The sequence below is a fragment of the Kogia breviceps genome, chromosome 18 (assembly GCF_026419965.1).
Source record: "Kogia breviceps isolate mKogBre1 chromosome 18, mKogBre1 haplotype 1, whole genome shotgun sequence".
NCBI lineage: Eukaryota > Metazoa > Chordata > Mammalia > Artiodactyla > Physeteridae > Kogia > Kogia breviceps.
Genome location: NC_081327.1, coordinates 5,255,182 through 5,268,430, shown reverse-complemented (window position 1 = coordinate 5,268,430; position 13,249 = coordinate 5,255,182). Strand labels below are relative to the sequence as shown.

General features: G+C 50.5%; 1 pseudogene; it reads left to right on the top strand.

Annotated features, from left to right (window-relative positions):
- Nucleotides 1-6,297: 6,297 nt before the first annotated feature.
- Nucleotides 6,298-7,732, top strand: LOC131744632 (UPF0193 protein EVG1 pseudogene; annotated as a pseudogene).
- Nucleotides 7,733-13,249: the final 5,517 nt, after the last annotated feature.

Here is a 13,249-nt window from a genome sequence, read left to right as displayed (position 1 = left end):
GTGATTCTTCTGTAGCAGGAGTGCAGGGAAAAGTCCAAAACAGAACCAGCTGTATTCTCCCAGAATAGTTGTAAGCAGAGTGTATGGATTAGGTACCACAGGGTGCAAATCTTGGACTATTTCATTAATGGCCCTCAAGTCTTGGACAAAACAATACTCTGTTGAGTTTGGCTTTTTGACCAGGAGGATAGGGGTGACCAGGAGGATAGGGGTGACCAGGAGGATAGGGGTGTTATCCGGGGACCTGCAAGGTTTAATCAGTCCTGGTTTCAAAAACTTTTTGAGAATTGGCTGAATTCCCTTTTGGTCTCTTGCCTCAGAAGGTATCAGTGTTTGTTTTTTTTTTTTTAAATTTACTCATTTATTTATTTTTGGCTGAGTTGCGTCTGTGTTGCTGCACACAGGCTTTCTCTAGTTGCGGCGAGCGGGGGCTACTCTTCGTTGCGGTGCGCGGGCTTCTCGTTGCGGTGGCTTCTGTTGTGGCGGAGCACGGGCTCTAGGTGTGTGGGCTTCAGTAGTTGTGGCTCGTGGGCTCTAAGGTGCAGGCTCAGTAGTTGTGCCTCACGGGCTTAGTTGCTCTGTGGCATGTGGATCTTCCCAGACCAGGGCTCGAACTCGTGTCCCCTGCATTGGCAGGCGGATTCTTAACCACTGCGCCACCAGGGAACCCTGAGGGTATTGTTTTAGATTAAGTGTCCCAGGGTCCCTTTTTAATGGGATTTGTATGGGCCATGCATTTTTGGCCTTCCCTGGGGTGCCACACTTCTGGCCTTACCTTTTCATAGACCTCGGGGTAAAGAGCTCAGTCTCCTTTTCTGGGGTGTCCATAAGTGCAGGCTTACAGTGTGCTGTGGTGGGACCCTGATGTCAGGCTGTTCTGGTGAAAAAGTTACTTGAGCATTTAATTTACAAAGGAGATCTCGGCCCCAAAGAGGGATTGGACACGCTGGCATATGTAAGAAGCTGTGTTTCAGGGTGAGGTCCCCTAATTGGCATGCTAGAGGTTGTATGAAAGAACAATTTTGTCCTTCTCCAGAAACTCCTGTGACTGGGCTGGATGGAGGTGTCTTCTGTGCCACGTGCTGTTTACCACCGAGTGTGCTGCACCCGTATCCATCAGAAAGTCAATCAGCTTGTACCCCACTGTCAAAGTTACCTGGGGCTCCTGTGGGGAAATTGGAATCGGACACCTCAAGTCCACGGGAGCCCCTGGGCCGCTTCATTCATCTTCAGAGTGTTGCTCTCTCTCTACCATAGGCGAGGCTCCCGCCTGTCTTTCGTTGTTCTCCTGCGTATTCCTGAGCTGAGCGCAGTCTTTTCCGGTGCCCTTCCTCCTTACAGTGAGCGCGCCGTTCCCTCCCCAACGGGGCTCACCTCTCGCCAGGCTGCTCGCCTTCCGGGAATCCAGTGCTGCCACCAGACAAGTGGTGCTAAGTCTTGCATCTTCTTGCTCCTTTGGTTGTTCCCTGTTGTTGAGCACTTTAAAAACAACATCTACCGCTTGAGAAGGGTTCATTCCAAATGCACCATCTAACTTTTGTAATTTTCTTCTTGTATCTGGGGCGCTTTGCCCAATGAAGGTCATGTTTACCATTCTCGACTTTGGGGGGCCTCAGGGTCTGCGTCAGTGTAGCGCCTATAAGCTTGATAAATTCTTTCTAGAAACTCTGATGGACCCTCATTGGGTGTTGGTGTTGGGTGTTGGTGTATCTCTTGAATTTTGTTTGCGCTCTTTTGCCTAGCTACTCCCTTTCGAAGACCCGCTGAGATACACTTCCCATAATGCTCTAGGTGCGGCCTATCTCCGTTATTAGGTTCCCAGTCAGGCTCAGGAGGAACTGCCAGATTTGCTTCTGCAGTTCCACCCGGGCCCGCTAGATGGAGCTAGTGCACTTCCTCTCTCGTCTTGTCAATGAGCGTCCTCCTTTCGTCCGTCCCCAGGAAGCATCATATTCGTAGGGGTGTGGATGTCCGCCCAAGAGGTATGGTGAGTGGCAAAGAGAGAAGTGAAAAGCCCAGTCATGTGGAGGTACGTAGGGTTATGGTTTTTCCAGTTAAATCTGAAACTGAGAATGGATTGTGCGTCCATAGAAACCCAGCTGCTTGGCCATCTGCATTAAGGCCTCCTACGGGGTATCGGTGCAAGGGAAATTCCCTGCTCCAGAAGCGGCTCCCAGTCCAAACTGGATACTCTGTCGCATCTTAGATGGTGACACCAAACCAGGTCCCTGTGCCCCAGGGATTAACACAGAAACTTCTAATCGGTCCCCGTAAGTAGGGGAAACAGGAGGTGGTGAAAGGAGTGAATATGGCGGTGGCATGGGGGCGGTCAGAACCACCACTGGTGCAGCCTGCTTGGCCAGGGTTTTGAAATAACACGTTCTCAGCCTCATTTTCTCCCTCTCCCTCTTGTAGAACAGATTTTCCCTTGGTTTTCCGTTCAGACCACGGTACCATAAGGCAGCAGCTGTCTGACTCCTTTTCCTCCTGATGCAATAGCGTAAATGCTTCTACATATGGAATCTCATCACTTATACCTGCTCTTTCACAAAGCAATTCTAATTGCAAGATTGTATAATAAGTGAGCCATTCAAGGGCCATTGCTCTCCTGATCCTAACGTATATTGGGACCACACAGTATACAATGGAATATCATCTCTTTCTTTTTTTTTTTTTTTTTTTTTTTGGTACGCGGGCCTCTCACTGTCGTGGCCTCTCCCGTTGCGGAGCACAGGCTCCGGACGCGCAGGCGCAGCGGCCACGGCTCACGGGCCCAGCCGCTCCGCGGCATGTGGGATCTTCCCGGACCCGGGCACGAACCCGCGTCCCCTGCATCGGCAGGCGGACTCTCAACCACTGCGCCACCAGGGAAGCCCTCATCTCTTTCTTAGTCACAGACCCACAACTATATTTTGCCCATTTATTTAAGATACGTCCCAAAGTGCTTTCCTTAGGGACCAATGGAGTGTTTTCCATATCTATTAGTCCAACAACAACAAAACACAAAAAGCACAAGCAAATTCCAATACCCAAAGCACAGATTCCATCACGAATGAATGCAAAACAAAAGCAAACAAACCAGTTCACAAATCGGGTATAGAGTCCGACAAATGCCCTCTTCAAGGTCCTCCAGTCCATGCAAAATAAACTGGCTCTTCCCCTAAAGGAAAAGCCTAAACTGAGAGGGCAGAATTTTCCTGGTTGGACACACCAGAGTTACTTACCCTGCTGTATGGAGCCCGTCGGCTCCCAAGTGTCACTTCCTTGCTCCAACTGCCAAGCGCTGGGGCAGCCGGTGCCACGTCAGGGGATTTTGAAGGGAAGATCCTCAGAACAAGTGTTCCTGTCAGCTGCTAGGGTCTTACCCGAAAACTCCCCAAGCAGGGCCCACTGGCCACAAGCAGCAAGGCTCTTGGCTAACTTCGTCAAAATTTTTACCGAGCCCGAGCTCACTCTGCTTTACCCCACAACAGGCCAAAAAATCAGGAGACAAGTTGTTGGGGCAAGGAATAACGACTTTAATCTGGAAGCTAGCAGACGGAGAACACGGCAGACGAGTGCCTCAAGAAAACCATCTTCCCTCAGTCCGAATTTGCGCTCCTTTTATACAGAGGAGGCAGAGGGGGAGGAGGAGGGGCCCACTGCAATTCCAACCAATGACTGAGTGGGACCCCTAACGTGGCTGACTAATGGTTGCTCGCTTGGGGGAGGGGCCCACTGAGACGCCAACCAATGGCTGAGCAGGACTGCTAACCGTTGCTCGCTTGGGGGCGGGGCCCACTGCAATGCTGGCCAATGGCTGAGCAGGACCGCTACCTGTCGCTAGCTTAACAGCCACGCCCCTATTACAGGAATAGATCAGTGATGAGTTTGGACATGAATATGGAAAGCTGGGTCTTGTTTCGTTCGTGATAAGGGCCTTGGTTACAGAACAGGAAACAAGGGGGTACGAAGGTGCCTCCTGATCGGCCCTGAAGGTCGTGCACTTGGCATTTTGTTCCTTGGTCAATGGCTTCCAATCCACCCATCACCTTCTTGCCCACAAGTACTGGGTTGCGAAGGGAGTGTCTTTAACGCTGATGAGATCTGGAGTCTCAAGGTCTAGCAGGGGTTTAGAAATGCCTGCTCAAGAAAGACGATTCTCACCAGGGCCGCTAGAGCCCAGGGCACCCACTAGTGATGGTTGGAAGGTTGTTCCGTGCTGGCTCAGACAGTAGAGACGCCCCGCGCAAGGTCTGTCCCGATTGGCTCTGGATGGACTCGCGCATGCTCACTGGCGCGCCAGGGGAGTGGAGCTTGGTGGGGACAGGGAGGTGGGGCGGGAATCCCCGAGGGACCTCCTGGCGGGTGGGGGGCGTTGGAGAGGCTCGGGGACTCCCGGCCGCCTAATGAGCTGGTTTTAGGACAGCTAATGAGTTAGCCTTCCTCCACCTTAGTCCCTTCCTGATGAGTTACTCAGTCGTTGTGCGCACGGTGATCCCACGTGTCAGTTTATTGGGCTCATCGTGAGGTGTTAAATCAATCCAACAAGTCGTCCCTCTGGGAAGTAAGTTCTCCAGTCAGTGTTTCTATAATAGTAAGTTAGCCTGTCACTTGATGCACTCAGCACAAGTCAAGGAGGATGCTCAGTTTTCAAGGAAATAGCCAGATAGAGTTGTGCTAAGGAAGGTCTAGGCTGGAACTCTCTGAACCCCAGACAAGGAAGTTAGTTTGGAAAAAAGAAATGATTATTTAGGGGGAGGAGAAAGGTTGCCCGTGGAGACAACCCATGGAAGCGCCAAGGCCCAGAGAAGGGAATGAGACCTGGAAGAGATCAGAATTTTCAAGTCTGAAGGACCATTACATGCTGGGCAATAAAATCCACTCATTTTACAGATGAGGAAAATGAGGGGAATCCAGGGAGGGCACGGTACTTGCCTAAAGTACTTTGCTTTCCTGGCAAAGCCCCAGCTGGAGCCACCCAGAGCTCTTCTCCATCTTCGGTTTGAGGTTGTGCATAAATCACTATATTCTCTGAAGCAATTAGAGTCTGAAAATTCCTAACTAAAATTTTTCTTTCAAAAAAATTTTTTTAATATATACTCTGACTGAAAGGAGAACTGGACACATCAACTTTCCCGTCTCAGTAACTGAGCAAGTAGACAAAAAAATCGGAATGGATATAGAATACTATCAACCAAATTGACATCAGTGATATTTATAGAATATTCACCCAGCAATAGTAGAATACACATTCTATTCAAGGGCTCATGGATATTTACCAAAATAGACCATAATCTGGACCCTAATACAAGTCTCAACAAATTTAAAGGAATTGAAATCATATAAAGTATGTTCTCTAAGCACAATGGAATTAAACTAGAAATTAATAATAGACAACTAGAAAATCACCAAATATCTGGAAACTAAACAATGTACTTCTAAACAACTGATGGGTCAAAGAAAAAAAATCACAGTGTGTGTTAGATTTCGAGGGCTGCCCCAAAAAAGTACTGCAAACTGGGTGGCTTAAAACAACAGAAATTTATCATCTCATAGTTCTGGAAGCTGGAAGTCCAAAAATCAAGGTGTTGGCAGGGTTGGTTCCTTCTGAAGTCTCTGAGAGAGAATCTGTTCCCTGCCTGTCTTTCAGTTTATGGTGATGACTGGCGATCCTCGGCGTTCCTTGGCTTGTAGATGCATCACTGCAACCTCTGCCCTCGTCTTCACACGGCCTTATCCACGTGTGTTGGATGTGTGTTTCTGCATCCAACTTTCCCTCTTCTTATAAGGACATCGGTTGTGTCAGAGTAGGGCCCACTCCAAAGGCAATCTGCAAAGACCCAATTTCAAATTAGGTCACATTCACAGGTATGTAGGGATAGGGTTTCAACATAACCTTCTTGGGGGCACAATTCAACCCATAGCACAAGACACACTGGGAAATATTTAGAATTGAATTTTTTTTTTTTTTTTTTTTTTTTTGCGGTACGCGGGTCTCTCACTGTTGTGGCCTCTCCCGTTGCGGAGCACAGGCTCAGCGGCCATGGCTCACGGGCTCGGGCTCACGGGCTCGGCTTGTGGGATCTTCCCGGACCGGGGCACGAACCCGCGTCCCCTGCATCGGCAGGCGGACTCTCCACCACTGCGCCACCAGGGAAGCCCTAGAATTGAATGTATTTTTAAAACAACATATCAAAAGCTATAAGATGCCACTAAAGCAGTGCTTAGATTAGAAAAAAAAGAAAGAAAGAAAGAAAGAAAGGGCTCAAATCCATGGTAAGAGCTGCCGCTTTAAGCAAAGAAGGAGGAAAAGAGTGTCTCTGCGGCGGCGCCGGCGGCGCTGCTTCAGAGCCTTGGTTACAGCCTGCGGAGACCAGCCGCCACCCCGTGGGGAGGGGCCGCCCAGCCGGGGTCTCGCTTTAGGAGCCCTCGCATCGCTTCCCAGGAGAGGGTGGAGACAGTGAACAAAGGAACTGGGATCTGGCGCTGCCCCAAGCCGGCCACTTACACCCCAGGGACCTGCGAGCTGCTCAGAGTGATGTGGAAGGAATCCAAACTGACCAACTTCCAACAGCGCCACACCATGGACACCGTGAAACGAGGAGACACTCTCCCCCTACAGTGCAGCCCAACTTCCAGCTCGAGGGTCTTGCCTTCCAAGCCGCCGGCCTCGGCCATCTCCTTGCCTCCCATCCTGGCCGCCCGGTCCCACCTCCCGACTGCCAGCGCGTAGCGAGACAACGGGGCCTGCAGCCGGGGGCATTTGAAGCCTCAAGCCACGCGAGATGTGGAGAAGGAGAAGCGAAGACTCCAGAATATTTTTGCCACCGGGAAAGAGCCAGAGGAAGGGAAAAGAAAGCCCCCCTCCGGTGCGACAGGAGGGCCCAGCCCCTGAGCTGGACAGGTGTGAAGAATTGGTGACGGAAATCCAGGAGAGGAAAAGAATTCTTGACTGACATGGAGGCCCTAGGGCAGGGCAGAGAGCACCGAGAGATCATCCCTACTGAAATCTCCCAGAAACGACAGGAAATGGAAGACCTTGACCACAAGAGGAGTGAGAAACTTAGGAAGGCTCTTGCCACCACTTAATCTGCCTCCTGAGGGCAGCGGGGGGAATCCACCCTCCACCACTGGAGCCCACCCCCTTGCCAAGCAGGGTCATTCCCGGGACAGCCCACGCACCCCGGCCTTCAGCCATGTAAATGGTTGTAGAGCTCTGCCCCCACCTAGGGTACCCTGGACATAGACAGCACCCTAGAAAATGGACCGCGTCTCAGAAAATGAGCTGATTCTCCTTGAGACTCTGCCCAGGGATCCTCGGTCAGCTGAGCCTCTGAGACCGGTCACAGATACCAGACACATACACACACACACAGGCTGTGCCTGGCCGGCTCTCCCCACCCTCCAGGACGAACCGGGTGGAGAAGCCAGAGCTGGGGTATTGCATGAAAAAAAAAATAGCTATGCAGCTTATGAGCTTATGACCTGCTGACTGAGGAGGCAGAAGCCACCCGGACGGGGCTGGCATATGGCCACCTCAGCGGGTGCGGTTTCAATAGCACCCACACAATGCTGAGTAGCGTCACAGGATTTTGGTGACTTACAGATTCTAGACGCAAGGGGGCGCGGTTGAGCCGGGGAAGGGCAGTCCTCCACCCCCGGGCACTGGCAAGCCCGAGATCGCAGGGTAGCAGCACTTACCGCTTGTAAGGTGGTTGGGGCCAGGTCACTAACTGTTCTCGGGCTTAACTCTAAGTGGTTATTTTATTTAAAAAAATTTTTTTTTAATAAATTTATTTATTTATTATATTTGGCTGCGTTGGGTCTTCATTGCTGCGCACGGGCCTTCTCTAGTTGCGGCGAGCGGGGGCTACTCTTTGCTGTGGTGTGTGGGCTTCTCATTGCGGTGGCTTCTCTTGCTGTGGAGCATGGACTCTAGGCATGCGGGCTTCAGTAGTTGCAGCACGCAGGCTCAGTAGTTGTGGCGCACGGGCTTAGGTGTTCCACGGCATGTGGGATCTTCCCGGACCAGGGCTGGAACCCGTGTCCCCTGCATCGGCAGGCGGATGCTTAACCACTGCGCAACCAGGGAAAGCCCCCAAGTAGTTATTTTAAAAGGTGTCTTGGGAAAAGCAAAGTGTGATCTTATGGCGAGCATCCTACACTCAAGTCCTTATCTAATGTTCAGACTCTGGGTCGGAGCAGAGTTATTACACTATAAAACACCTAGACACAAGTGGGAAAAACAAAGTCATTTTCCTCAAAAGTTGTTTTTCTCATTGTAAGAACACACGTGGCAACACCCTTGAGTTCGACTTCAAAGACCCCGCACTCCACCAGTTAGGGGCTCGTGGAGGCACGGAGACGGAATTCCAGAAAAATGGTTCGTCCTCCTGGGTGGGCCACAGGGCGGGGACGGCAGGGAGCCGGCAGCAGCTCCATGAATAAAGATGAGGTTGGAAAGCGGATCATCTTCCTAGAAGTGGTTACAGGGCTGACCTTTTCCTCCAGGGTCAAGAGAGAGACACGAGAGGGCGCTAAGGGGTCAGACACGGCTCCAACCCCAGGCTGTGTGACATCGGGCCAGGCACAGACTCTCTGCACCAGAATAAGAATCAAACTCTTGAAATGTAGTCGTGCACGGGGGAACCCCACGCAGAGGGCCCCCAGGAACCTACAGCTCAGCCCCCTCTGAGCAGACATTTGCTGATGTCCAGTGTGTTTCAGCAATTCACGGGAAGGACTCACAGAACTCTGCAAAGCTCTCATACTCACGGTTTATTGCAGCAAAAGGATAGAGATGAAAACTAGCCATGGGGGCTTCCCTGGTGGCGCAGTGGTTATAAGAATCCGCCTGCCGATGCAGGGGACGCGGGTTCGTGCCCCGGTCCGGGAAGATCCCACGTGCCGCGGAGCAGCTAGGCCCGCCTGCCCCACATCTACTGAAGCCTGCGCGCCTAGAGCCCGTGCTCCGCGACGAGAGAAGTCACCACAATGAGAGGCCCGCGCACCGCAGCGAAGAGCAGTGCACAACCAGAGAAAAGCCTGCGCGCAGCAACGAAGACCCAAGGCGGCCATAGATTAATTAATTAATTAATTAAATATATTTTGAAAAAGAAAACTAGCCATGGGAAGAGCACACAGGGCAGAGTCCCAGAGAGGCCAGGAGCCTCCAGCGGTCCTGTCCCAGTGCCGTGGGGAGTTGCGTGATCTCCCAGCAACAACATGTGACAAGACACACAAAGTGTTGTCGACAAGGGATGCTCACCTGAGCCTCGGTGTCCAGGGTTTTATTGGAGGCTGTTTATGTAGCTCTTAGTTTCCAGGGCCCCCGCCCACCAGGAGGTCACGCTGATACCACGTGACCCAAGGCATCCCCCATAAATCACACTGGTAGCATAGACTATCTGGTGTGGCTCCAGGTCCCCAGATAAACAAAGACACTCTTATCAGGACATTCCAAGGGCTTAGAGGTTCCCTCCCAGGAGCCAGTCCTCTGCTTAGAATGGGCAGGGTTTGGACAACCCAGGCCTGCTGAGTTAACCCTTCACTGCACGTCTGTCTGAGGCCAGCTGGACGTTCAGGAGATGTAGGGGAGTCCGCCTAGATGAGGACAAGAGCATCCTCCTCTGAGAGAGGATGGGGGGCTCGGGGAAACATTTGCTAGATGAGCGCCAGGAGGAAGGAATGAGAAACAGAAAGGTGGGGACAGAGACGGAAAGAGACGGATGGCAACCGAGGTGGAGAATGACAAGGAGGCGGAGTCGGGGACATGAACCAGAGAGAAAGAAGGATGAAGGGGAGACGCGCAGGGGGAGAGAAAGAGGAGATCACGGGAAGACGGGTTTGTATGAACCTCCTCTGTCCCTTCAGGAGGAGATGGTGACAACCACGATAATGGCACTGGCCAGGACTGAGTGACCCAAGCCCTCCGCCCTTATTCACCGACCCCGGCGGCCCTGTGGTCTGGCCATTGTGACCCTTTCACCGAGGAGGAAACTGAGGCCCGGAGAGGTTCAGAAGCCTCCCTATGGTCGCAATGCAACCTTGTGAGATGGGAGCTAGGCCCCCACCCCTGCCGTCGAGGATGAGGACGCTGAGATTCAGAAAGGCGAGGGTCCTTCCCAGGGGCTCACAGTCTGAGAGGCGAGGCCAAATGCATCCGGGCGCACCTGCCCTCTCCTGGCTGCCCCCCAGGAACTGGGCCCGTGAGGATCACTTCTCCGCATCTCCGAGACAGGCCGGAGCACAGTCCTCTCCCCCCGAGACAAACACCGTTCTGTTTCTGCCTAGTGTTTCCTCCCGCAGAGGTGGGTCTCAGCCAGGACCCACGTTACCCCTCCCAGGGGACAGTCTGGGTTGTCATGACGTCTAGTGGGTGGGGTCCCGGGATGCTGCTTAACCCCTGTCACCACCCAGGGCAGCCCCCACCATAAAGAACCATCCAGCCCCGAATGTCAGCGACGCCAAGACTATGAAAGAAAGCCTATGCTAGAGGAATAAGATGGACATGCAAGCATGTGTGTGTGTTACACATTTGCGTTATGTGCTTTGCTTCCTTTCGCTTACAGAATACCACACAGTCTGTGTCATTAAGCTCGCTCTTTAACAGCTGCCTCTCAATGCATATGATGTATCAAACCAGTCCCTTGTGGAGTATTTAGGTAGTTTGTCCTCTGAGCACTGCAGACAATGCTACCTTGATGATCTGGTCCCTCAGCCGTTGGGCATGAACGAGAATACACCTGCAGGGGAAAATTCTGGATATGGACTTTCAAGGTTAAGGGTGAGGTACATAGTCTCCAGGGATGATGCCAACTTGCCCTTCATAGAAAGGGAACCGATTTCACTCTTGTCAACAACTGCCATCGCCAGCCTGGTGTGTTTCTGGGTCCTTTGAACTTTGCCTATCCAGTGTATGAAAAAAATAGTATCTGTGGCCGTCAGAATCTTTATTTCACTTGTTAGCTGTGAAACGGAGTGTCTTCCACACTCCTGAGCCTTCTAAGGTTCATCTTCAGGGGGCTTTGGGCCTCGACTGTGAAACCCCAATAGTGTTAGGACAGCAGGGGTCCTGGCCGGAAAGTGACAGCCACCTCCAGTGGGATTCCCTAAACAGACTTTGTGATAAAGGTACCATTCACAGAGGTGCGAGCAGGGTTAGGGATACAGGGATGGTGAGGCTCCCAGGAACCAGCAGCAAAAGGGAAAGATTCCTTCCAAATTCTGCTGTGTCCTTGAGGAACTAGGGAGAGAAATGGTGTCTCTGAGGTCTTATTGAGAACCTGAGCCATGGCCAAGGGGCCACCTGACAGGCCCCTAGGTAGGGCAGCGGGCAAGGACCAGAGCATTCTCCAGCCACCCTTCAGTGTTCTGCCCGTGCCTCCCTTTGGCTAGACCCCCCTTGAGGTCAAAGGGCAAGTAAGCTTGCAGGGTATGAGAGTTCCAGGTGCTCCACATCCTTGCCAACACTTGCTACTATCAATCCTTTTAGCCACTCTAGTGCGTGACTAGGAGTATCTCACTGTGGTCTTGATTTGATTTCCCTGATGACTAATGGTGATGGGTATTTTTTTCAGGTGCTTATTAGAAATCCTCTTTCTGTGAAGTATTTGTCCAAGTCTTTTGCCCATTTAAAAATTGAGTCATCTCTTTTGTTGTTGATTTGTGGGAGCTCTTTATATTGATATAGTCTGGCTATAAGTTCGTTATCAGATACACACATGGCAAATGTCTTCAGCTGTGTCTACACCTTTGGGGAATTCCTTTCCTCTTTTACTTCTCTGCTTTTACTTCTCTATGTCTGTTTTCTCATCTGTGAAACAGAAGTAAAGATAAGACACACCCACAGGGACATCATAAGGCTTCAAGGAGAATGTAAAATGTGCTCAGAAAGATGCCTGCATGTAGGAAGTGCTCATATTGTCATCAGGCCTGGGATGGGTCATTCCAGGAAGAGGGAGCCCCGTCCTCATCCTAAGCCTCATCATAGGGAAGCAATAAATGACCCTTTGCCAGGATCCCGAAGGAGTTTGTACAAGGGTGTGTTGGTACAATGGCTCTCAAACAAAAAGTCCTGACTTGCAGTGTTTGCCAGTTGCCACAGTGTAAATACTTCCATCGTGTCCAATTTCAGGCAACAATGGGTTAACACCCATTTTGAAAATTCCTGAAAATTTAACCATCAGTTCTCACAAATCAGTGTGAACAGGCAGCGACAACCCCAGCTCTTACGCCACCTGGCTGTGTCAACGTAGGTGGGTCCCTTTCCCTCTCTGGATCTTGGTCCTCTCCATCTATCCAAATAGGGCTAGTAACTCATCCAACCCATGCACACAGTACATATTTGTTGAGTACCTACTAGGTGTCAGTCACTGGGCTAAGCTCTGGAGATGAGCCTTGAGCAAAAGCAGACAAAAACAAACCAACAAAAAACCTGTCCCAGATGCTCAACATTGCTAATCACCAGAGAAATGAAAATCAAAACGACAATGAGCTCTCACCTCACGCCTGTCAGAATGGCTGTCGGCAAAAGGAGCACAAATAACAAATCCTGGAGAGGGTGTGGAGAAAAGAGAACTCTTCTACACTGTGGGTGCGGATGCAGACTGGGGCAGCCACTGTGGCAAACAGTATGGAGGTTCCTCAAAAAACTGAAAACAGAGTCACCATATGATCCAGCAAGTCTACTCCTGGGCATATATCCAAAGAAAATGAAAAAGACTAATTTGAAAAGACACATGCACCCCAGTGTTCACAGCATCATTATTTACAATAGCCAAGACATGGTAGCAACCTCAGTGTCCATCGACAGATCAATGGATAAATATTCATATATGAATATATATAACTCAGCCAAAAGAAAAAAGAATGACAGTTTGCCTTTTGCACCAACATGGATGAACGCGGAGGGTATTATGCTTAGTAAAATAAGTCAGGACAGACAAACACTGTATGTTATCACTTATATGTGGAGTCTACAAAATAAAACAAACGGATGAATATAACAAAACAGAAACAGACTCACAGAACAAACTAGTGGTTACCAGTGGGGAGAGGGAAGGATGGAGGTGCAAGATGGGGTGGAGGATTAAGAGGTACAAACTACTATGTATAAAAGAAAGAAACTATAAGATTATATTGTATAGCACAGGGAATATAACCAATGTTTTATAACTTTATATGGAGTATAATCTATAAAAATTTTGAATCACTATACTGTACACCTGAAACTAATATAATATTGCAAATCAACTATACCTCAATT